The sequence below is a fragment of the Spinacia oleracea genome, chromosome 2 (genome assembly GCF_020520425.1).
Source record: "Spinacia oleracea cultivar Varoflay chromosome 2, BTI_SOV_V1, whole genome shotgun sequence".
NCBI lineage: Eukaryota > Viridiplantae > Streptophyta > Magnoliopsida > Caryophyllales > Amaranthaceae > Spinacia > Spinacia oleracea.
In genome coordinates, this window is record NC_079488.1 from 38,503,968 (window position 1) to 38,529,486 (window position 25,519).

Sequence of the window (25,519 nt, forward strand, 5' to 3'; positions counted from 1 at the left end):
TTCGTGTAGGTGGACGTAGAGGTGCTCGTGGAGGTGCTCGTGGTAGTCCACATATCATACAACCCACTCAGGATCAGGGTGATGACATGAATCAGGGTGATTTTGATAGTGAGATTTTACCTGAGACGCAACAAGATAAAGAGGTTGTTGAGCCAAGAGTCGTTTTAATGACACCTGGTGAACTATGGTATGACTTAAGTTTTCTTTATTTTAATTATTTTATTACGTATAAGAACTTTGTTAACTACCGACTAATTTTATTTTCCCTCTTTCATTATGTAAGGTTTATTCATAGTTCCCTCGCCCGAGACATCACGAAGGTCATGCAGAAGTATTGCAAGAGTTTGTGGACGAGTTATTCACAAGTAGACAGCCATACCAAAGAGCATTGGTTTGATATGTTCAAGGTATAATCACTTTCATATTATTTAATACATTAACTTTTAGTTATAAACCTAACTTAACAAAATATCCTTTGTCAAAATTTTATAGCGGACCCACAAGTGGCTACCGGAGTACGACCATTTGGCTTTGTATGACTACCATGAAAAAGTCGTATTAACACTAAAGGACATACACAACCAAGTCACGAAAAAAATGGTGGAATCCTTCCTAAATGGTTGCCTGAGGAGGTGCATAAGAGATGATGAGGCATGCAACGGAGGATCCTGAATTCCTGAAAAGGTCTGAGCGTGCCAAGAAGAATAGGAGAGGCGGTTTACTAACCAATGCAATTGAACCCACACATTTTCAAGGTTCCATTTACACAGTTGAACGTGCAAAATTAAAAATGGTAAGTATAATTATGTACCTTACTTTTATCTAACTATGTAACTACATTGAATACTTACACAATTCCTTTTATACTAAGGCAAAAGACAATGGAGGTGCTTTGCCTACGACCGATAATTTATATTTGAAGACACACACGAAAGACATATCGGGTAAAGGGAAGTACCATGTAGTAGCAAAGCGAAACTGATCAAGGTAACTGACTTTTAATCAATGCTCTTTGATATTAGGGATCGAAAATGCATTTTTGGAAGATCAATGACCTATATCGTCCCAAGTGAGACTTATATGTGCATAAAGAACTTGAAATGAATCTTATGGACGTCTAACCCTAAGCATATAAATCATAAAAAGGGTTTAGAATGTGTCCTTATATTTATTTGTTGATATTTGGGATAGAAAATGCCATTTTGGGTCATAAATGATCTATATTGACCCAAATGAGCCTTAGGTGTGCATAAAGAACTTGAAATGAATCGTAAAAACATATAACTAAGAATATGAAGCATAAAAAAGGTTTAGAGTGTTGATATATGTTCATTTGTTAATATTTGGGATCGAAAGTGTCATTTTTGGCCAAAAATGACCTATATCGACCCAAATGAGCCTTAGATATGCATAAAAACTTGAAATTAATCTTAGAAACGTATAACTAAGCATATGAAGCATAAAAAGGGTTTATAATGTCGATATAGGTTGATTTGTTGATATTTGGGATCGAAAATGCCATTTTTTGCCGTTAATGACCTATATCGACCCAAATGAGCCTTAGGTGTGCATAACGAAATTGAAATGAATCTTAGTAACATATAAATAAGCATATGAAGCGTAAAAAAGGTTTAAATGTCGTTATTGAACATTTGTTGATATTTGGGATCAAAAATGCCATTTTTTGCCACTAATGACCTATATCTACCCAAATGAGCCTTAGGTGCGCATAACGAACATGAAATGAATCGTATGAACATCTAACAAAGCATATGAAGCATAAAAAGGGTTTAGAATGTCGATATAGGTTCATTTGTTGATATTTGGGATCAAAAATGTCATTTTTGGCCATAGATGACCTATATCGAACCAAATGAGCCTTAGGTGTGCATAACGAACTTGAAATGAATAGTAGAAACATATAAATAAGCATATGAAGCATAAAAAAAGTTTAGAATGTCGATATAGGTTGATTTGTTGATATTTGGGATCGAAAATGTCATTTTTGGCCATAAATTACCTATATCAACCTAAATGAGCCTTAGGTGTACATAACGAACTTAAAATGAATCTTATGAACATCTAACTAAGAATATGAAGCATAAAAAGGGTTTACAATGTCTATATAGGTTCATTTTTTGATATTTGGGATAGAAAATGTCACTTTTGGCCATAAATGACCTATATCAACCCAAATGAGCCTTAGGTGTGCTTAACGAACTTGAAATAAATCTTATGAACGTCTAACTAAGCATATTAAGAAAAAAAAGGGTTTAGAATGTCGATATAGGTTCATTTGTTGATATTTGGGATCGAAAATGCTATTTTTTCTATTAATGACCTATATCGACCCAAATGAGCCTTAGGTGTGCATAACGAACTTGAAATGAATCTTAGAAATATATAACTAAGTATATGAAGCATAAAAAAGTTTAAAATGTCGATATAGGTTCATTTTTTGATATTTTGCATCGAAAATGTCATTTTAGGCCATAAATGACCTATATTTGGCATCGATATAGGTTCATTTGTTGATATTTGGGATCAAGTAGGAAACATAATGAAAAGACTATTGCTGAATAACGTGAATAAAGGCATTGAAAAGGATCCAAATCAAATATTTTTTGAGACAGTTGGTGGGAGAAAGAAGGGAAAGGTTCATGGCTTGAGGAGTGGCTCAAATCTGTATTATGCACCACCTATAAGGGGTGGTGGTACTTTTGGCTCATACATACCATCTATTTATTCTCAACTTCAACAAAAACTTTCTCAAAAGACCCAAAAGTTGGATGCGACAAAAGCTGAGATACATAGGCAAAGAGAAGAAGACAGACTTGAGCGACAAAGTTAGAAAGAAGAGCGACAAACGGAGAGAAAAGCAGAGCGACTTGAGAGGCAAAGGGAGAAAGAAGAAAAAGAAGAAAATGATAGAAGGAATGCATTGATGATTTCTGAGTTGAAAGAGGCAATGGAGACCTACGGAAAGATTTTCAGTCAGTGTAGTCAGTTCCAGTCTCATGGCCGTCAAGATCCCCCGGCGGAGGGGCAGGGGTACCTTTACGCTAGGTAGTTTGTATATTTCAAACATCAAACTGTGAATTTGTGTATTAGCTCGTAGTACTAGTATGTTTATGAATATAATCATATGTGTATGAACAGTTTTGTTTATGAATATAATCATATCACATGTCTAATAATTATCTCAGATTCGTGTTTTTAGAATATTTAAAGCACGAATATTTAATGCATGATTTAATTGTGGTAATAGTATTTGGTATTGTACTTAATACTTTTGTAGTCGGAAAAATCCCAAAGGGCATTTTTAGTAGATATTTTACCGACCACTTCAAGGTAGTCGGTAAAATAACGATTACAGAAGTAGTCGGTATTTTACCAAGAAGTAGTCGGTTAATTAACGACTACAAAAGTAGTTGGTAAATTACCGACTATTTACGTTGTCGGCAAAATAACGACTACATAAGTAGTCGGTATTTTACCGACTTTAATTTACCGACTACTTTTCAGTCGTAGCTTAGTCAAATTCTGACCAGGGTTAAACCGACCATACTTTACCGACTACTTTCAGTCGAAAAATGTTTTACCGACTATTTTGTCCCTTTTACCGACTACTTTTAGCGGTCGTAAAATCGGTGTTTTCTTGTAGTGTAATACCAAAACTGAGAATATTTCATCTATCAAGGTCATAGTCTTAATAGCACTTTGCGGTGGATACACCTTATTTCAACTATTCCAGTTACATCGCACACCAAAGAATGTCGTTGAGTGGATTATTTGGGCTGCAGCATTGAGCGTCGTTTCACCATTTGGACTACAACATAGTTTTTTTATGAATTAAAATGGAAATAATTAAAGGGCTATGAATTAAAATGGAGAGAATTAAGGGGTTATGAATTAAAATGGTGAGAGATAAGGAATTTTGTCATCTTTTCCCAAGTTATTAGCAATTTAACATTAACAAACATACATTATGGAGGAAAATATTAATTAAGAGGTAATTGATTGACTTTTTGACTTTTTGACTTTTTTTATTATTTTTTTATTATTTTGTATCATTGGGTTAGTTTGTTGTAATTAAGTATTTGGTAAAAAAATTCCTTTTAAAAAAATTTCTGGCCCAGAATTTTGTGGGTTAAGTTAGTGGTAATTATGTTTTTGGTAAAAAAAAATTCCTTTTTTAAAATTTTGACGTTTTGCCAGTTGTTACTTGATGTTTTATTAGTAGCCTAATTTGTGGTTGAGCTTACGTAATCTTTATTGTGATTAAGTTTTTTTTTTTTTGTATTTTTTCTTAAATTATTTTTTTGAGTCAATGGGTAATGATAATGATAATGATAATGATGAATGATTTCCTTATTTATTTCTGACTTTTTCCCCTTATTAATTTATTGTGGCTATTGACTGATTTTTTTTTTCCTTTTTTATTATATTGAATAATTATTGTTAATATAATTTATGGTTAGTAGGGACATGTTAGTCTTTTTTAGAGGAGGACACCAAAAGTGTATTTTCTAAAATAACCTTATGTGTTCCTTTATAGAATAGAGATACTGATATTTAAAGTTGATATTAGGTATTGAAATATTATTTGTATCACCAAAAACAATGAGAGAGAAAAGGCAAAAAAAAAATTCCTAAGAAATCTAGAGAGAGAAATAACCTAAAAAATAGCCACTGCCTTGTAATCTTAGCCCCCCTTCGTCTTTCTTGCTCCCTACTATGGCTACCATGCCCTTTAGGCTCTAGATCTGCCTATAATAAGAAATTATTACTACCTATTACCTATGTTAATCATGGGTTTAATCCTCTTTTGAGTTCGCCCTTTTTCAAGATCATTTTGGAGGTTTTGGTTGAGAATCTTTCTCAACTTCCCCTGGTTCGTTTTATCTTCTCTAAAGGAGCTGCGTCTATTTCCATCGAAATCTACGAAGTTAATTATGGCGAAAATCCCACTAATTTGATTTTATTTAACGGTGACTATGTTTTGCTCCTATGGCTGGCCAATCGGAAAATTAATAGGGTTTCAGAAATTGGTGCTAACTACTTCTTTTATTGGACTACTACAAAGTCTTCGGATTCTAAAACAGGGAAGTGTCTAATCTTCATTTTTACTGGTTGTTTTGTTGTTTTAATTAATTTTAATTTTAATTTATGGGTTGCATGTATACTTTTGGTGGTTCTGTTTATTGATCTTATATGTCGTGTCTTATACGCTCTCCATATTGCAATTAATGGTTGTGTTTCTGATGATTTTCCTGTACTTGACTCCCAAGCTACTGCCTTTACTCCCAATTTTGCCCCTTATGATAATCACTATAAATATAGGATTACTGTTGCGGCTACGATCACTCCACCTCCCTTTCTTCCCCTTACTCAAACCTTCTTGCCTTGCCTAACCAGAATCCTCATCAATTCTTGTCTCCTTTATTCATGTCTGATATTTCTCCTAAGCAAAACTATGCCACAGTTCTTATGTCGAACCCTGTTGCGCTTCCCTATGGACTTTCACCTCCCAATTTATGTGATACTTCAGCTGCAACCTTACAACAATGCCTTGACAACCCCACCAATGGGAAGCCACAATTCTTCTAGTGCTCCCACTTCCCCATTTGCAAACTCTACACACTCTCCTGCTGCAGAGGTTCGTAGTTCTAATTCCGCCACAATAACTGTTGATGCTTGATAAGTACATTATTTACCATATATATTTATTCCCTTATTTTAGTTATGTAGTCATCATTTATTTACTATTTTGGGTCTTTAATTACGTTTAATAATTATAAGTATATTTTTCTTAGTTTTATATTTTATTGTTAAATTAGCCTAAATAGTACTTGATTATGTCACAGGGCTAATTTGTTGAGTAACCGAAGCCTAAAGCACGAGACATTATCAATTATACTACTTAATGAAAAGGGGTTGTGAAAGAGTCCCAACTTATCAATTCTTCATCCAACGTGTACCAACATAAAGAATAGAGGAGGATCACTAAATCTCCTTAAAAGAGAAGCTGAAGCCCACAATTATCACATTATTGAAGGGATCCCACCAAGTAAATACGTGAGTTATAGGAAGACAAATTCTTCACACAAACCGTCAAAACAGGGACTGCTTCTTTCTTCTCGAAGGCGCATAAACGGCAAACTCACACTACCGATCTTCTAGTTCCGATATCACCGGTTAAAAACTAGGGTTTATCTCATATAAAATTGCAGCCCAACCCCTCAAACCACACACACACAGACGACACAAGGAGAACCATAAAATTTGTGAGTTGAGGGATTATAGTCAGATCTGGAATTGGGTAATTGATAAGGAGAAGGCAGCCATTGGAGAGAGCTTAGTCTTGAATTCAAGGTCAAGAAGGACGACGGCGAGTTGCGGGGTCGAAGCCGGAGCTAGCTTGGGTGTTCTTAGTTAGAAGATATAATAAGTTCTTCTTCTACTCAATTACCCCAATCCCCAATTTAAGTACTGTATTGTTTTGTTGGACTAAATTGTTTAATTTGTTGGTATGCAGCATTGTTTGGTATAATATAATCTACATGAGATAATCATCAGATTTAGTTTTGAATTGGGTTTCTTATTTTACTTTGATTAAATTACAATTCGTATGTGTTGGTAACAATCTATCAGTATGTATGATTGTACTTGATTGCTAATTATATGATTTGGCTTAGTTTAAATCGTATAACAGGTAGCACTTAATTTATATTGGAGCCTTCGATCATGGTATAGTATAGATTATGAAGTAAACTCATCTAATTAGTCTAAACATTTATGTGATTAGATTGATTAGGACTAATGATGTCTCCTAATTTCCAATGCTGCCAATTTTTAAAGTATACAGGTTGCGATCATATTTGTGTATGTAAGAGTGGTTTAGAGTCAATTTGACTTAGTTCATAATTGATTACGATTTAAGGGAGTATAGGGAGTCTTTTTTACTAAAGTCTCTACAGTTAGTCTAATAGATTAAATCGATTAATTTCTCAAGTTTGGTTATATTTAATTACTAAAGAACCTAATCTAGTAAAACCATGAATTTGAATTGGTAAAGTTGTGTCATCTCTTTTGTAATTATAAGTAGAAGTAGTAGTAGTAGGGGTAGTAGTAGTATTTTTTAGCCATTATCAAGTAGTGGTTAGTATGACTTTCACAACCCCCCTCTTTTTGTAAATAGGTAAATAAATGTTTATAGTTAGGTAAATAATGTTCAATTTAGTTTCATTGGTTAAGCTATGATGTTTAGTAGATTAATAAGTTTCCTTTTCGGATCGACCATTTCTTACCCTTTTACTACTTGTTAATATTTATGAAGGTCTAAGATAGGTTTTTAATTTAATACGGTAAGCGACACGTATCAATGCTCCTAATTTAGTAGACTCTGAGGTGCAAAGGATGGCGGAGTGATGTCTCCATGGCAAAGCGTGGGGTGAGCAGGTTCCTCAGGCTGCGATTCTTGTTAGACTTAAGAAATATTGGCACAACATTAAGGGTGAAGTTTCTTTCAGGTACTTAGGTTCTGGCTGTTTTTTAATATATTTCTCTCTTCCCCTTGATAAGCTCGAAATTCGGAATAGTAGACCCTGGTTTGTGCAGAGACTAAATTTTGTTCTTCTTCCTTGGAGGAAAAATTTCAGAGCACAACTCCATCAAATCACCCATGTTGACCAGTGGATCAAAATATCCTTTCTCCCCACTGAGTACTGGTCTTGGAGATACCTCACCCAAATTGTTAGTGGTGTGGGGAACCCGATAAGATTACACAGATACACCAATGAAAATGTTGAGAAAGGGTTGTTTGCTCGAGTCTGTGTTAATCTTAACATTTCTAAACCTGTGCACCGGTCTATTGCTTTTAATTTTGGTCATGATATCCAAATCTTTCACATCTCTTATGAAGGTGTGTGGGAGGTGTGTCCTATCTGTGGGGATGCCTCTCACACCATGAACTTGTGCCCTCAAAAACCAGTTCCTTGCCTTGAACTTGTGGTTGCCAAAATGGATGTTGCCTCTCTTACTGCCCCTACTGCTAGTGAATACTTCTCCTACTGCTGATTGGTCCACTGTGCTTTCTAAGCGCAGAACTAAGTCTAGAATTATCATTAAAGGTAATCGATCCAGGCTTCACCCTCAACCTTTTGGTAAGAACTCTACTTCACCTTCCTTTCAATCTGCTGCTAAACCTATGGTCATTGTTGGACCTCCTGATAGCTCAATGCCTATAGCTAATTCGTTTTAAGCCTTAGCTGATTTCAGAGTCTCTACTGGTGGTAGTGTTACCCATAAAACTCTTAATTACCACACTGATTATGATGATATTTTCCCGGATTTTTACCCTGCTGATCTTCATCCTGCTATGTTAAATGATCTTACTGAAAGACATGATTCTCCATTTAATGATATTGAAGATGATATGGATGAAGTTGAAGCAAACTCATACATGTTTCCAGTTGCGCGCTCTTGTGATTGATGCCCCAAAACGTAGGAAGAGAGAGGATGAAAACATCCTCTTCCTACCTCTCCTATTAACTGATGATGTTTATGTGCGGGTTGTGCTTTTTTGGTGTTCTCTTTGCCCTTTGGATGGGCCTAGTTTCTCTTTTGTGTTTTCTTTTGCTTGGTGCCTGCGATTATTGCATTGTAATAGATTCTAAATGCTGCTTGTGGTTTATAATCTGGTTTGAAAGGCACCCTTTTGGTATTCTAGATGACTTCCATGTTAATTGTATGGCTAGATACAAGCACAAATTCACTTGTAATGGATTGATCAATATTAATCAGTTGGTTTTTTATGATTTTGTCTCCTGTACTTTCGTCCAATCCTCTGCAAAATTCATGCTTTCAAGACTCTGCATTATTTCAGATTCAATCCTCTGCAAAGACTTATATTGGTTACACTAGAATTATGGTGGATTCGAGTCACAAGTTGCCCCTAATTGGTTGCCTGTGCTGGCATTGTTATGGATTAGTTCTTCAAAATTGGCTCCTTCTTTCTTTCAGGAACCCAATGCAAGGGATGCTAAGTTTGAGGTTGAAGCTGATATTTGTTAGGCAATCCTTAACTGTGCCATACTCCTATGATGATTGCAATGTTGGTCATTTCCACTTGCCTGAGGGATTCTTAGTGCCCCGTCGTTTACATTTTTATGATCAGAAAGATTGGATTTTAATACGGCTTTCTGGGGTGATTATTAATGCAATGAAGTACTCTAATGTGTTTTTTTGTCTTCAAACAGATCGTTCGATTACATCTTCTAGACATACCTTGAATGATGCAATTTGTACTCTGCTGCAAATTATCTTTTCTTTGGATAACTTATCGCCTATCTATTAGACATTATTAAGAAATTTGAAATAATATCCTATGCACTTATAATTGACTTGCCATAGGATGAAAGTCCTTATTGGAACCGGATTTATAAATCCGCCTTGCCAAATTTTCCTTTGATAAAACAAGACTTTTACACGGATATTATGGATTCTTTTTTACTTACTATGGAGAGCCAATTCCGAATCTTACTTTCCTTGTGTATTATTGAAATTACTAAGGTTAATAAGTCTTTTTGGAGACAAAACCCTTTATCTGCAATGGTCTATTACTTTGGGACCATTCTTACAACCCGAGATCAGTCTGCTAAACTAATCATTTTATTCGATTATGACTTGCCTAAGAATCTTGATTTTTATCGAATCCACACTTCCATTCCTGTAATGACTCATCTCCATTCCATATTTCTTGGGATTTATATGAACATTATGTTCATAAGGATGGTGAATGACCAATCTAACAAACAATTAAGATTTAAATGAAGATAATCTTGTGGAATATTCAAGGAGGAAGACGTCCACAAGCAATTGCAGAACTTATAAATATGAAAAATAATTTTCAACCTGATATCCTTTTCGTCCTAGAAACTATGACTAACAACAATAATAGTACAAACATAACAAAAGCACTTCGTTTCCAGAAATCTCTTATTATTGAACCAACCAATCACTCGGGTGGAATATGGGTTTGTTGGAATGAGGACAAAATTAGAGTTTTAAATCACACCCTAACCTCTCGATGTGCCCATCTCACTGTACTTCACTTGACACTAAATTCAAAGTTTTTGGTTAGCGGGGCTTACTTTCCAGCCCAAGAACCTCATAAGGATACGTTTTGGGAAGAAATGACGATTTTCTATCAACAAATTCAACTACCATGGATGCTAATAGGGGATTTCAACGAACTTCTAAACCCTGCCGACAAATTAGGCGGGAATTTAATCACAAGCTCCCTCATTGCCTCTCTTAATGCCTCAGACATCCCTTGCCTTCAAGAAGGCTTCTCGTGGAAATCCAATAAAACAGATTTACTGCTCCAACGTCTAGATAGAGCTATCTCTAATGGCCCATTCCTGGATATCTTCCGTAACTCAATTATCAAATACGGATCCTTTACAGTATCATATCATGCGCCGGTTCTCTTTCACAGAATGACAACCCCGGAAATGTGAAATAAACTTTTCGCATTTCAAAACGCTTGGACCCTCGACGACGAGTCTCACACTATAGTCAAAAGGCACTGAAATACTAGAATTTCAGGATCTAGAATGTATCGAATTCGTACCAAATTAAGCATCATTAAAAACGCCCTACGACCGTGGGCCCGCGCTAAATTCGGAAACCTTAGAAACAAGCTCATTAAAAATTTATGAGGATCTTCAGAATAAAATCATTGACCAACCTTACAACTCGTTATTCCAAAACCACATTTTTGAATGCAAAAAAACGAGAAAAGTTGTTGTTATTTAGTCAACACACCTGGAAGAATTTTCATAGGAAAGAATGGCTGACACAAGGAGATAGAAACTCGAGATTTTTTCATCAAAAAGTAAATCACCGTGCTTCGAAGAACTTCATTTACAGACTTAAGAATGAACTAAACATGTGGGATGAAGATCCAAACAATATAAAGCAAGTGTTAGTGAATTCCTTCAAAACAAGATTTGCAACAACCTATCCTGGACCCCGTCAACTTGACCTATCTTTTATCCCAAACCTAATTATAGAAAGTCAAAAACAGGAACTACTAGCCCCATACTCAAGCGAAGAGATCAAAAATTCTTTCTTTGAGATGAACCCCTTAAACAGGTTCGGACGGGTTTGGGCCGAAATTTTTTCAAGCATACTGGCCTATTATAGGAGACGAAATAACCACAGCCGTCAAAATCCTTTTTGACCATGGCCAATTACCACACGCTCTCAATCATATATACTATCATAGCCCTAATTCCGAAAATTAAGGCACTAGAAAATCCGAATCATTTTAGACCTATAAGTTTGTGTAATAATGTTTATAAAGCCATCTGAAACTCTTAGTTAATCTCTTACGTCCCATTCTCCAAATTCACATCAGCCCCTTTCAGAATGTTTTCACTCCAGAACGCTCAATCCATGACAATCTACTAATAGTTCAAGAAATACTCAATAGTTTTCAGAAGTCGAAATCAAAAACAGGGTGGTGTGCTCTTAAATTAGACATGGAGAAAGCTTATGATTGAATAGAATGAGATTTTTTATGGCAAACACTTCAACCATTTGGCTTCCCCTCCCAATGAATTGAATGGGTTAAAACTTGCGTCACCACGGTCTCTTACTTCCTCAAGATTAATGGGGCATCCACCAAACATTTCTCTCCAACTAGAGGAATCAGGAAGGGCGATCCTTTATCTCCCTACCTTTTTCTCTTATGTATGGAGGTCTTTATTCTTATGCTATCGATCGGAGGAAACAACCCAAAAGCGGGTCTAGGCTTTTCCCTGGCACCTAGAACTAGGAAAATTCCTTGCCTCATGTTCGCTGATGATAGTCTTCTGTTTTGTAAGGGCACTTCCTCTGCTTGCAATCAGCTAAGGATAGTCATTGATAAGTTTTGTGCTCTGTTAGGCCAACTAGTTAACTTTCATAAATCGTCAACTGTCTTCTCTAAAATGACAAGCAATACTCGGAGGGATAATCTGACAGGTGTCTTTAATATGACTACCTCAATGTCTCTTGGGCGCTACCTTGGAGATCGTTTCTCATCTTATAAACCAACTAAAGATGACTACAAGTTCATTATGCAGAAAAATGAGAACAGGATCAATAGTTGGCATGCCCAATTCCTTTCTAAAGCAGGAAGATTTACTTTGATTCAAAGTAATTTGGAAGCTCTGCCATCTTATGTTTGCTCATCCTTCCTCCTACCCCATAAGACTTGCAAACAACTAGATTCAATTCATAGGAAAAAAATTTGGAAACAAACATCAACGCATTCCGCAACTCCACTTATTGCATGGAAAACCATCTGCCAGCCAAATATATGGGTGGACTTGGATTACGTAGAACCCGACCTCTTAACAACGCCTTTATAACTAAGTTAGGGTGGAAGATTCTAACAGAACCTCAAAACCTTTAGGTCACTCTTATTAGAAACAAATATCTTAAAAATAATTCATTCTTTTTATGTAAATCGAAGCAAGAAGATTCTCAAATTTGGCATCATATCCTAAACCAAAGAGAACTTCTCCGTAAGGGTATCCGTTGGAAATTAGGCAACGGAAAGTCGATCGATTTTTGGCACGATAACTGGATTTCTCAAAATAATCTCATTACCTCATTAAGGAAAGATCCTAACTTAGTGGATCAATCTCTTTCTGTAGCGCATTTTATCCTAGATACCGAACAATGGAATACTTCTCTATTAGCTACTGTCCTCCCTCAAGACATGGTTTCCAAGATCAAAGGAATTCTCATTCCCATCTCCGAAATGAATGACCAACCCATTTGGGGACTTACACCCTCATGGACTTTCTCAGTTAAATCAGATACATGGTTGGCTCATAACCTTCCTACTAATCAACCCAAGTGGCCCTTCTATTGGATCTGGGAACTAGATATCCCCCCGAAAATCAAAATTTTCTTGTGGCAGATTTGTCACGACAGCATACCTGTCCGGAATACTCTCCACAAACGACAAATCTTACCTTTAGATAATTGCCCCTTGTTTGACACCTACTCAGAAAATGTTGACCATCTCTTCATTCATTGTCCAGTCTCGAGAACTATGTGGGATCTACCTTCCGTTACTTCTTGGTTGGACTACCGACTTCCTTCCCTAAACGTATTGGACTTGCTTTCCTATCTTCAAAAATTCCCGGCTTCTCTTGAAAAAACCATTTTTCTTTGCTGGGAATTATGGAAAGAAAGAAATAACTGTGTGTATAATAACGCATGTTTCAACCCGTATGGTGTATACAAGAAGGCAACTACTCTCTATTCAGAGTGGCAATTGCGAACTCAAATTGACTCACATCTCAATTCGGGTACCCCCTTCTCCTACACCAACAATAACACTACATCAACTTCCACCACCTCCATCATCCTAGTTAACTGGGCTCCTCCTCCTCCAGGCATTTTCAAACTAAATTTTGATGGCTCGAGCAAGGCTGATTCAGCGACGGCAGGGATCATTCTTCGAGATTCAACTGGAAAGTCGGTTTCTTCCCGCACCTTTAATTTGGAACTACATAATCCTTCATGCCAGAAGCAATGGGGCTTCACAAAGGAGTACTAGAAGCTCTTAGACTCAACATAAGACAATACATAACTGAAGGTGATAATCTTCTAGTCGTTAACTGCATTAAGAAATGTTGGTCCGCTCCTTGGAAGCTTCAACACATCATCAACGATATTCTTGCACTACTAGCTTCTTTTGACATCTGGGAAATCAAGCACATCTATAAAGAAGCAAATAGAGCTGCAGATTGGATTGCTAATGTAGGACACTTAGTAGACACTTGTAGGGGTGCTTATGAGCTCCCCGAACTCGCGAGCTACTCGAACCCGACTCGGTCAAAGCTCGGTCAAAACTCGACTCGAATCAGCTCGACTCGAGATCGACTCGAAAATTTAACGAGTCGAGTCGAGCAACTTGATACTCGACTCGAAAAGCTCAAGAAGCTCGAATTATATATACATAATATAAACTTTTATAAAAATATAAATGTTTTATTTTATCATTTTTATTCATCATTTTATGTTTTTATATTCCTTAAAAAAATATATTTTTTTTTCTTCCTAAAATGGATGAATAAATTATTAAGGACAAAAAAAGAAAATCTAAATCGTCCATCTAGATTACACTATTCGGCAGTCAAAATGTCTTCTACCATTACTCCAACGTTGGTACATATATGAGGGAGGAAAGAAGGAAATAAGTATATTCATTTTGTCCCACATGGTTAAATAAGTGAGGGAGGAAAGAAGAAAATGTTATATTAACTTTGTCCCACATTGGTAAATAAGTGAGAGAGGAAAGGGGGAAAGGGTTATAAGTATTACTCTTTGAGTGTGAAAGTGTACAAATCACTTCCATTGGGCTTTCATTTGGGCTAATGGATATATTGATTTGGGGTATAAACTTACTTTTTATAAGATTTGTATTTGATTCAAGTCGAATTTAAGCTCAATTTTGGGTTTTCAAGTCGATCTCGAGTCGAGTTTTAGCTCGAGTGCTTGTGTTTTCGAGCCCATTTCGAGTCGAGTTCGGGCTTGAGTTTAGTTTTTGAGCTCGAGTTTGGGTTTTCGAGCTGATTTGGAGCCAATTTCGAGTCGACTTCGAGCTCGGGTTTAGTTTTCGAGTTCGAGTCGAGTTTGAAAATTTTAAGCTCGCGAGTTTTCGAGTCGAGTCGAGTTTGACTATGAGTTTTCGAGTTCGAGTCGAGCTTAGCCAAACTCACTACAAAAAAACAGTACATTAACGACAACCCTTCAATGACAGGGCCTGAATCCCGTCGTTATTGTGATGGGTTTTACGACAGGGCCCAAATCCCGTCGTTATTGTAATGGGGTTTACGACAGGGCCCAAATCCCGTCGTTTTTGTGATAAAGTTTTATGACAGAAAACTTAAACCGGCCCATCACCCACCAGCGAATAATTAAAAACCTACAACAATCTCATATTCTCTCTCCTCCCTCATTTTGTTCCTTTCGCTCCATCAAACAAAGGCGACGAAGGCGATGAAGCTCCTCCGTAGAAACCGATGAAAATCGCAGGATTTCATGAAATTCCTTCATAAAATCGAAATTATTCAAGTTTTATTTGTCCAATTCAGCTGCAAATCAGAGATTATTTGATTAAAATCGAGCTTTATCAAGTTTAAATCCGGATGCAAGTTTATTAGGTTTTCTCCAAATTGATGATTCAAGCATTATCAAGTATATAATCTCTCTTATGGTCGTTTTTTGCTCTTCAGTTGAATTTGTGTGAGAATCTGTCACTCCAATTTTATTTGTGTTTGTTTGATTTTTCCGAGAATTTGTAACTCCAATCTGATTTACCGACAAATTTTACTAGATTACTTCTCATTAAAGTTGCGAATTCGTATCTCCTAGTTATCTGGTGGTTTTTTTTGTTCTAGAATTTGATGTTTGATTGATTCTAGCTTTAATAATCTGCAATTAAAGTTTTTAGAAGCTTTTTTTTGGCATTTATCTGAAATTAAGGTGCAAGTTGTTTGGTAATTATGGTCATAAATTAGATTAGTTGATTGTAGATGATAATACTATCATTGGAAGAGTTATAATATACAAATTATCGTTTATTTTGTTGTTCTTGTTGTTGTTGTTCAGAGGAATGGAATAGTAAAATAACGCAATTGATAGAATCAATGGTTCTTTTCTTTGACATAATGCAGGAATTCCATGAGGACATGAGGTGTTACATAAAACAGGCCTGGAGATTACAGTTCAAAGTTGGAATTCAAGTTTCATAAAATGGTTTGGTTAAGTGGTAAAGTTACTTTGTCTGCATTATCCAATTCGTTTTTACTGAAGAGTTTTGTTTTCTGAACTTCCTCCGAGTTAGAAGTCTGCTCTTCCAATCGAGCATTTGATGTTGTTATTCTTTTGTAAATTATGTGTTTCAAAGCATCATATTTGTTATTTTAAATAGCGCGTTTGGCATGTCGTTTATTTAGACTTAATTTCACAAATTTAGACAAGATAATATGAAATATATTGTGTACTTGCTCAGAATTGTTGAATTAGGATGCATATCATATATTACTAGTCTTTGTGCTAGCTTTGAACTTCTCCGGAGAGTGGGAGACAATTGCCACAACAAATTCAACTCTCCTAACTTGTACATTGAACTTGTACATTGAAGCATTGGATATTCTATTTTAACTAATTATGCTATGTATTAGGTTCTTACTTCTTAGTTGCGATGACATTTTATAATTTCTGAGATTTGTTTTTACTCATTGAGTAGAAAATAGTTGCTATAGAGCTTCTCTTTGTAGGAATTATCTTCTTATCTATTCTTTTCATGTCATTTATTGTGCACAAAGTGGTGCTTCCATCAGTGTTGTTCCCCTACTTGACTTTGTAAAGCTCATCCTGTATCTCTTCCATAGTTTATTTTCACTTTCATAAACAACAGTCATGTTGGTGATCGAAATATTTGCCATTTGTTTCCCAGGATTTCATGGATATTGATACTAGCACTCACTTGGATATGCTCCTACTCTAGATGAAGGTGTATTTTACAAATATGTGACTTATTAGAGGCCTCCATTTGCATACACACCTCAAATGCTTCTACCTTGTCTTCATTCAAGTTATACTTGAAAAGGTAATTTCTTACTAAAAACACAGAATTTAATGTTTTCATACAATTGTTTCTTGCCTTTTGCTATTAATATTTGGGATAGAACTTGGCATTATAATTCATCCTATAAACTCAAAGGTTCCTGAAACTTATACGTTTTGCATTTCATTCTGTATAAATTGAAGTGAGGGCCAGAGAAGGAAGGGTGGTTAATATCCACATGGTTTCATACGATTGGATATGTATTTCAGTATTGTGCAACCCGATGTCATCTCGTGATTGTGGGTTACAAAGTATTATACCAACAGGTATGTAGCTGTATCTATCATCTTGAGTACTTATTACTATACTTTGTATAATGCTCAAATTTTTTGGGGAAAGTTATCAAGTCCATAAGAAAATCTCTACATCCTTGTTCAAACATACAATTTAAAGTTTATACCTTATGTTGTTGTTTTTCAGAGGAATAGAATAGTAAAATAACGCAATTGATAGAATTAAGGGTTCTTTTCTTTGGCACAATGAAGGAAGTTCCATGAGGAGATGAGGACATGAGGTGTTACATAAAAGAGGCCTGGATATTACAATTCAAAGTTGGATATCTAGCTGGTCCTAAACATTTTGTTGCGGCATGCGGAAAAATTCAGAGCCAGGTATAACTATTGAACTTGAAACTGGCTTCCAAACAAGTGATGGGATTTCAAACTTCAAACTATCAAATTGTTTTTGCATGTCAAATGTCAGGATTTAGAAGTGGGCAAGAATCCTCTGGCTAATTACTGAGTTAATTACCTTGGAACTACATTTGATTTGTTTGTTCCGCTGTTCTAGTGAACTTCAGGTGCCAGCAGCATATCTCAAAAAGCAGGAGTTGCTGCACTTGGAATGGGAAAGGCTGGTGGAGAGGCAGTAGCAACAATGGTCAAAGCATTTAGAAAGAGCAATGGTGAAGCGATTTCTTGATTAAAAGTTTCAGTGGTAATCCTCTCCCTGCATATAAACAACGAGACTCCCTCTCTTGTTCTTTTTCTTCCCCTATCTCTCCCCGCATTAAGAGCCGATCTTATTGACCCACATACTAGTTCACCTGTTTTCTGCTGTTCTAATTCTGTCTTGAAATTTCTTATAGGCCTATATTCAACAGTTAGAGTGTCACAACATGTATGATTTCCATTGCCCTGATTCCTTTTAACAGTTTGCCCAAACAACAGGTATGATTTCCAAGGCTTCAAATATCAATTGTTGGTGGGTTATTGTTGATTTGGCTTAAAATTTGATGGTGGGTGTACTGCATTTGGTTGTTTCACTAGTGATTATCCTGGCCAGTTTGATGAGCTTTTTTGAGCCAACCCTTCTAATTTTTAGATGCATTCCGTTTTCTTTTCGTAGTTGGATTATCATGAAGAAAATATTTCCCGGTGTAGGAAAGATATCGTTTTCTAACTAAATACTCTAATACTCTGCTGTTACTTCTCAGGTTGCTGCGGCTATGTGCTTCCTTGCTGCTGCTATGTGCTTCCTTGCTTCCTGCTGGGCTAATGTGCCTCTTTTCTACTATCTGCTGCAAACTTTGAATTTTATTTTAATTGTAGTAATCAGATTAAGTGTTGTTATTGTGGTCTTATTTTTTGTGTCTTGGGCATCAAACAATTGACTGTGGTAGTTTTAATCATGGGCCCCTGTAAATTTGGATTTTGTGAAATGAACTTGATGGTACTTTTACAATCTGATGATGGAATTACTATGTATGTAGTAATCATTGATATATATTGATTCATAACTAGCAGGTGCATGAAACTAGAAGGTGCTATAAGAATCAGACTCATGGTCTTTTGCGACGGGGAGTGCCCCTGTCATAGTTAGCTTTTCGCGACGGGAGGTTAGCCCGTCGTGTTTAGCCTTTTGCGACGGGATTTTTCCCTGTCATAATAGGCTTTTGCGACGGGAATTTTTCCCGTCACAATAAGCTTTTGCGACGGGGTCATGACGGGGTAATCAATTACGACGCCCCCCTTTCATGACGGGCTTATGACGGGTAATCCCGTCATAATTGGTTTTTTATGACGGGTTAATGACGGGATTTCCCGTCATAAATAGAACCTTTTTTTGTAGTGACTCGAGCTCGACTCGGCTCATTAGCATCCCTAGACACTTGTATGTATATTGATCCTAGTAATAGCCCCGATTTAGCCTCCATTGTACACAATGATTTCTTAGGAATTCCCCTCGAACGGAGGGTCTCTTAAGATAATTTTTTTACCTTTGAAAAAAAAAATTGTATCACTAATATATATGACGTTGAGGTGAGCTCGAACTCACGTAATATCTTACCCAATACCCACTTTAATATATCAACGTAAGATTAAACGGAGTATGTTATTATCAATATCAATACCACAAGCGTTACTCAAAACCTCATACTTCTATGAAATTCAAAATAGCACAATATAAAAAATATTTTTTTTTTGTATTTACTACCTTATGAAAATTTTATTTTAAATTACTACCTTAAAGTTCCATTTTTTTTGTATTCACTACCATTTTACAGTTTTCTCATTTTAAAATTGAGATATCTCTTTCGTTTATTAATCATTTTAAGTGATTCAAAACTCAATCTTCTCATTTATATGTAAATATTCCATACGGATCTTACTTTTTAACATTTCGTAAAAGTTTAAACAAATTAAATATTATTTTTAAATTTTTAAAATATTTATGAATTATCAAACGAATATTTTTGAAATGAAGTTCTCAATGAAATCCCTATAGAAAAAGGAAAATAATGAACTTCGAATCACTTTAAACGATTAAGAAACGAAAGAGATATCTTAATTTTAAAATGAGAAAACTGTAAAGTGGTAGTAAATAAATAAAATCTTGAAGTTTAAGGTAGTAATTTAAAATAAAATTTTCATAAGGTAGTAAATACAAAAATAGTGTATTTTAAAGGTAGTAAGTACCAAAATTTCCTAAAAATAAATGCTTATTAAACTCATGCACTATTTTAAAACTTTATTACAGTATTATCTTCTTCTTTTTGACGGTGTTACAGTATTATCTTAAGGCTACCACTCCCTATAAAAAATTCATACTAATTCATTTTAGGTCACCCACGAAAATTAGGGAATTAAATTTCTTCTTTTTTAAGGTTAGTAAGATGGAGTGTCAAGTGTGACAGTAGGGCTAGGTTATTCCTTAGATTCAACCTAGTCTGAACTTTTAATTTTATTACACTAATATTTGTCCGTGCTAATGCACGGGATAAGTAAAATGTTAGAAGGTTTAACAAATAAATATTAACAAAACCAAAACGTAACACATTTTACTACTTTTTTTTTGGTGACCTACTTATACTATCTCTTGCTGAAAATGTCTTTTGACAATTCTTGATGTTAAAAAAAAAATTGTATACTTTTACAATTACCTTTCTTGATATAATTTTTTTTTTGAATACTTTAACAATTGTATTATGATTTGAGAAAAAATGCCGAACTAAAAAAAATATATATATATAAATTATTTAGGAATATATCTCCAATTATCTACGTAGTATTAGAATCACTCATTTTCATAGGGAGTAACTCGTATGAAACGTAACATTTTCAAAAAATTCTATGATTAATTTACCCAGACAGTCTAATAATATAAAATTGATACCAAAAACAAAAAATTAGTGGGGAAGTAATTAACTTTTTTTTCGACGTATAGAAGGAATAAATGTCATTGATGTGTTTTATGATATTTCTTGCAATAATTCTTTTCCATCTTCTATAAAACATCCAAGATCATTTCTTTTAATGGCTAAAATCTAAGCCAAGATAGGCTACACTCTTCCATACATAGTTGCTCTCTGGATAATTCATCCCCCCGTCATACGTGCTTGTTGTCTCAAAATTTTTCTTGGCGGGCAATGTAATTGCACGATAACTATACGATGAGATAACTCGTGCGAAAAAAATTCATGACTTTTGGGATAAGAGAAATGTTATACTTCGTAGAAATTCTCTCTTTTGGTAAGTAAAGTCACATTATGATCACTCCTAGTTCAGATAAACTAATACTCCCTTCGTTCTTTTCGTGCGCCCTATTTGCTGTTTTGGTCATTCCCTAAGATTGCTCTAATACTCTCACACAAAACTTAACACATTTGACGAAAAACTTTTAGGGGAAAAAGATTACCAGACTTGATCAATTAGCCATTTAACCGTAGAGTAACCCGAAAAAATCTCAAATGTATCCAAGAGAGATGAAAAACATAAAGTTGAAATACACATTTATTCATGAATAATGCTAATTGGAAAATTGAATTAAAAGCAAGGGGAGGAAATGTTAAAGTACTTGAATCCTGGCTTTGGCAGGATCAATTTGGCAGCTCTTCTTGGTATTGTAAGAGAAGTAGTTCGTATTATTTTGTTATTTTGTGTACATGAGATTTTATTTTACTGTTTAAAATAATTGTCGGAAGAGTTTGAGTACATGCCAAACGAATTCTTGATGGGTATGAAAAACCATAGAAATGGTCATGCCAAACTATTACTCCAATTATTCTTTTGAGGTTGAAGAAGAACATGAGTAAGAGAGACGGTTTTAAGATATTACGGTTGTACTTTTATTTCTCTTAAATTGAACTAAGGTTTTTGTAACTACTCTTCTTTGATGATGGTTTCTTATATTTAGTTTGTTGAAACAATAAATGAGAGGGGAGTTTGAAAATTTAAGTTGTGTTTTGGAGGGAGTGCACCAAATTGCTCCATTGAGGTTTTGGAGGCTTCACATAATGACATATTTATTATTATATAAGATTAGTTTTACACTAACTTTTATGTATTTTTTTTATTATTTAGATTTATAAGACTCTTCTGACTTTTACACTTTATCCACTTGAACCATCCCAGATTCGTCTAAATTTCTACATAGATAATAGGAAAATTTGTCAGAAAGGACCTTTTAAACCACAAAAATTGTGAGAAAGGACCTTTTAAAAAAATAGTTGTGAAAGAAGGCCCAATTGGGATTTTTTGTTGTGAATCAGGACCAAATGTGATTTTCTGGTAGTCAACACTGCTTTCCGGCGTTGACAGGCGTGTGACAAGCACGTGTTTGACTTTTTAACAATTTTTTTTAAAAAAAATCTTACCTCCAAATTTATCCCCCCACCCTTTACTACCTAACTACCCAGAAACAAAAACAAATAGTTATGATATATGCACTTCTTGGGATTGAGTCTCATTTGGTATGTCCTGAGGGTCTCAAAGGTTTCTCGCAAATCGTCGAGGTGATCCATCTTTTGCTTGCTTTTTACAATCATATCATCGATATAGGCTTCTATATTCCTCCCCAGCTGCTTCGCGAAAACCGTGTTCACCAACCGTTGGAAGGTAGCTGGGGCATTTTTTAAACCGAACGGCATTACTTTGTAGCAGTACAATCCTTGTTCCGTGACAAATGACGTCTTCTCTTGATCTTCGGGCCACAATGGGATCTGGTGAAATCCGGGGTAGGCGTCCATGAAACTCATCATGGCATGCCCGGCCGTTGAGTCGACGAGTCGGTCTATCTTTGGCAGTGGGAAACTGTCCTTGGGGCATGCTTTGTTGAGATCGGTGTAATCAACACACATCCTCCATGTCCCATTGGGCTTGGGTACCAGTACTACATTAGCTATCCAGTCTTGGTACTGACACAGACGTATGAAGCCTGCGTCCATTAGCTTTTTAACCTCAGCAGCGGCGGCCAAATTTCTTGCTTCTCCATGATTCCTCTTCTTCTAGCGCACTGGCTTTATAGCGCTATCCACATTTAGCTTGTGCACGGCTACCGCCGGATCAATGCCTGCCATCTCCTCTACCGTGAAGGCAAATATTTCTTTGTATTCTCGGAGCAGTTGCACTAATGTTGTTGACATGGGGTCGTCAGGGGGAATCCCAATGGGGACCATTCGAGACGGGTCCTCTAAGTCCAGAATTATAGCATAGTGTGCTCCCACTGGCTCAGGTCGTCTTTCTGCATTGTGCTCCGTTGCTGTCTCTCGGGTTTTACGATGGCTTGCCAGAGGTTTAGCTTGCTCTTTTCCCCTCGGAGAGGCTCCCCAGGCCATTGGCTCTAATGTCGATAAGTAACAATCCCTGGCCAACTGTTGATTTCCATAGAGGGACCCAACGCGTCCATTACTTCCTACAAATATGACCAGTAGTAAATGAGGAACGATCACAGCTCTTAGGTCGTTGAGTGTTGGACGGCCGAGTATGATGTTGAATGTGGTGAGGTTTGCTACAATTATAAACCGGATAACGCCTTCTTTGGTCACTGGGGGAACTCCAATAGAGGCCGGGAGTAAGATGGAGCCAATTGGACGAACGATGCTCCCTCCGAATCCTACCAAGGGCCCGAATACCTTTTCTATGGCTTCAGGATCGTGCTTTAATTTCTGTAGACATTGCAGACGGATTATGTCGGACGAGCTCCCTGTGTCCACCAGTACTCTCTTCACTTTAAGGTTAGCCACCTTAATCTCTATAACCAGAGGGTCATCGTCATATGGTGTTGTCGCCCTTCTGTAATCGTCTTTGGAAATTTCTACAGAGGGTAGATTCATCTGTGCGGGGCGAAGATAAGATGGGCCTACTTGCCGTCCTTCCTTACATGGTTCTCCTGCAGCTATTCCCCCTGATATTACCATAACTCTTTCGTCTGAATACTTCTTGGAGGTGAGGCTTGTTTCTTTGTCTGCGTCCTTTAAATGGATGTACTGGCGGAGGCGTCCTTCAGCCGCATGATCACTTAATATCTTCCTCAACATCCGACAATTTTGGGTGTCGTGTCCTTCATCTTTGTGAAAAGCACAGAAACGGGCCTGTTGGCTGGAGGTGGTCAGTCGTCGGGGGGACGGTTCTATTCCCAGACTCGGTCCCTCAGTCAGGAGGATGTTTTCAAGAGCTGTGTTGAATATAAAGGAGCCCCTAGATGACAACCTCCTTCGCCTTATCTTCTCCTCGGTGCCGAGGCCATTCTTTCTCAAGGTGGCGCTCTCATGCTGTCTGCTAGGAGTCTTGAGAGAGTGATGACCCTGAGCCTCATCATTCTTCTGTGAAGTTCATCTCGTCCGTCTTCCTGGACGTTCCTCTTTTACATGCCGACTCTCCTTCTCCAGGGTGCGCCCTTTCATGGGTGAGTCGAGATCTTCTGATAAAGCTTCCATCATCCTTCCCTTATCATGTTCAGGGTTGGCTTCGTGGAGGGGCCTAGTGATTTCTTTTTGGAGGACGCGCTGAAACCCTCTTTGCCATTCATCTGCGATATCTTGATGGGGATCATTCAACAAGTGTTGCACAGACCTCGCGGCAGCAGGCCGGCTAGCTGGCGCGTCACAATGATAGTTGGACTTATCTTTAGACGCCCCTCCCCTGATTGGGAGTCCCATTTCTTCATGGGGTTTTCCGCGCTCAGATTGAAGTTCAGCCATGACACTGTACCTCCCCATAGACGGCGCCAAATGTTGTGGGATCTTTTACGGTGATGACGTGTCACGCGTTCCTCGGAGGTATCAAGTATGACCTGGCACGAACTTCTGACAACCTGCAAAACAAGAATATTCCCGTAGGAATATTCCCTCCGATGCTTAAGTAAGTATATGCTAGAGAGAGAAATAATTTATAGAGAGAGGGTAGAGCAAAGTTAATGCTAAGTTGGTGTGAATGAATTGATTGCCCTCTTACCTTGGGATCTGAGCCTTTTATAGGGCTAGGGTTTCTTGGGAAGTGATCCCTCATCCCTATCAGTGTGCTCCATAGGATTTGGGGGACATGTGTCCTTCTGTCAATGACCTTATAGCAAGTTGGGCCAGAGATCATGGGTTTCCTTAACTAAGGCCGTGCCTTTATTTTATCTGAACACCAAGGTCCAAGTCTGCTTCTTGGGCTTGGGCCATGTATTCATTGGCCTAGTTATCTTGACTTCCTTGGGCTTTAAGGTGCAACTATTAAGCCCACATCATTTGCCCCTCATGAGGAGTGAAAACAGACGTTAGTTTTCACTACTCTTGGATTGTTCAATGGGATGATGACGCGTGGCAGGGGTAATCATTTCTTACCCCTCTATAAATAAGTGGCCATTTTGAGTGACTTTCCCCCTCATTTCTAGTGATCATTTGAGAGCTATAGGAGAAGGCGATTTCGGCGTCTAATATCCACCGAAATCCACTGTAGCGCCGCCACAATCTTCAAAGCCCTGTTCTTGCAGTTCTTCATCAAGTTTCTTCAAAAACTCTCTTTGATCTATCAGGTAATGCTTTCTTTTGGAAAAATTTGTTTGTTGATTTTGATCCTTCCCAATTCTCTTTTCTTAATTATGCGAGGGTTTCGTCAAACTGAGGGAGTCAACCTGCCCTTTTGACGCCTTCTCTTTTCAAGTAATGCCCCTGGTCTTGAGCCAAGTCTTCAGCCTGTGCAGGGTTTCATGGCGCGAATAGAAGACGAAGAGAAATTCGAAGGGGAATCTTCTTCTCCCATGGAGGAGGACGTCCCCTCAAACGAGCGCGCCGATGTCGCGCCGGCGAGCACGTCAGATGGGGAGGAAGGTCACCTTCACCCCAGCACGATCTTCCCACTTCAGCCGTGGCTGACTTTCCTCACCATCCAGGGGAAGGATTATGAGAAGTCTCTGAATCTAGGTTCTGAGTATAAGTTTTGCATGGCGGCTGGTATGGACTGCATCAGCTTTGGACTAGTGGAAGGGGAATTTGCCGTATACAGCTCATTTCTAAAGCTCGGCATGAGATTCCCTCCTCACCCCTTTGTGGTGGAATTGCTGGACGGCTTCAACATTGGTCTGAACCAAATGTCCCCCAATTCTTGGGCTGTT

The 25,519-nt window shown here is 37.1% G+C and overlaps 2 long non-coding RNA genes across 2 annotated transcripts; both read left to right on the plus strand.

Moving 5' to 3' along the window:
• The first annotated feature begins 4,079 nt into the window (after positions 1 to 4,079).
• Positions 4,080 to 6,592, plus strand: LOC130467819 (uncharacterized). The gene is made up of 2 exons (XR_008927761.1): positions 4,080 to 5,659; positions 5,868 to 6,592. It is a non-coding gene; the product is annotated as an uncharacterized lncRNA (long non-coding RNA).
• A 9,055-nt stretch (positions 6,593 to 15,647) lies between these two features.
• Positions 15,648 to 16,969, plus strand: LOC130466891 (uncharacterized). The gene is made up of 3 exons (XR_008927043.1): positions 15,648 to 15,841; positions 16,532 to 16,684; positions 16,846 to 16,969. It is a non-coding gene; the product is annotated as an uncharacterized lncRNA (long non-coding RNA).
• The last annotated feature ends 8,550 nt before the right edge of the window (positions 16,970 to 25,519 follow it).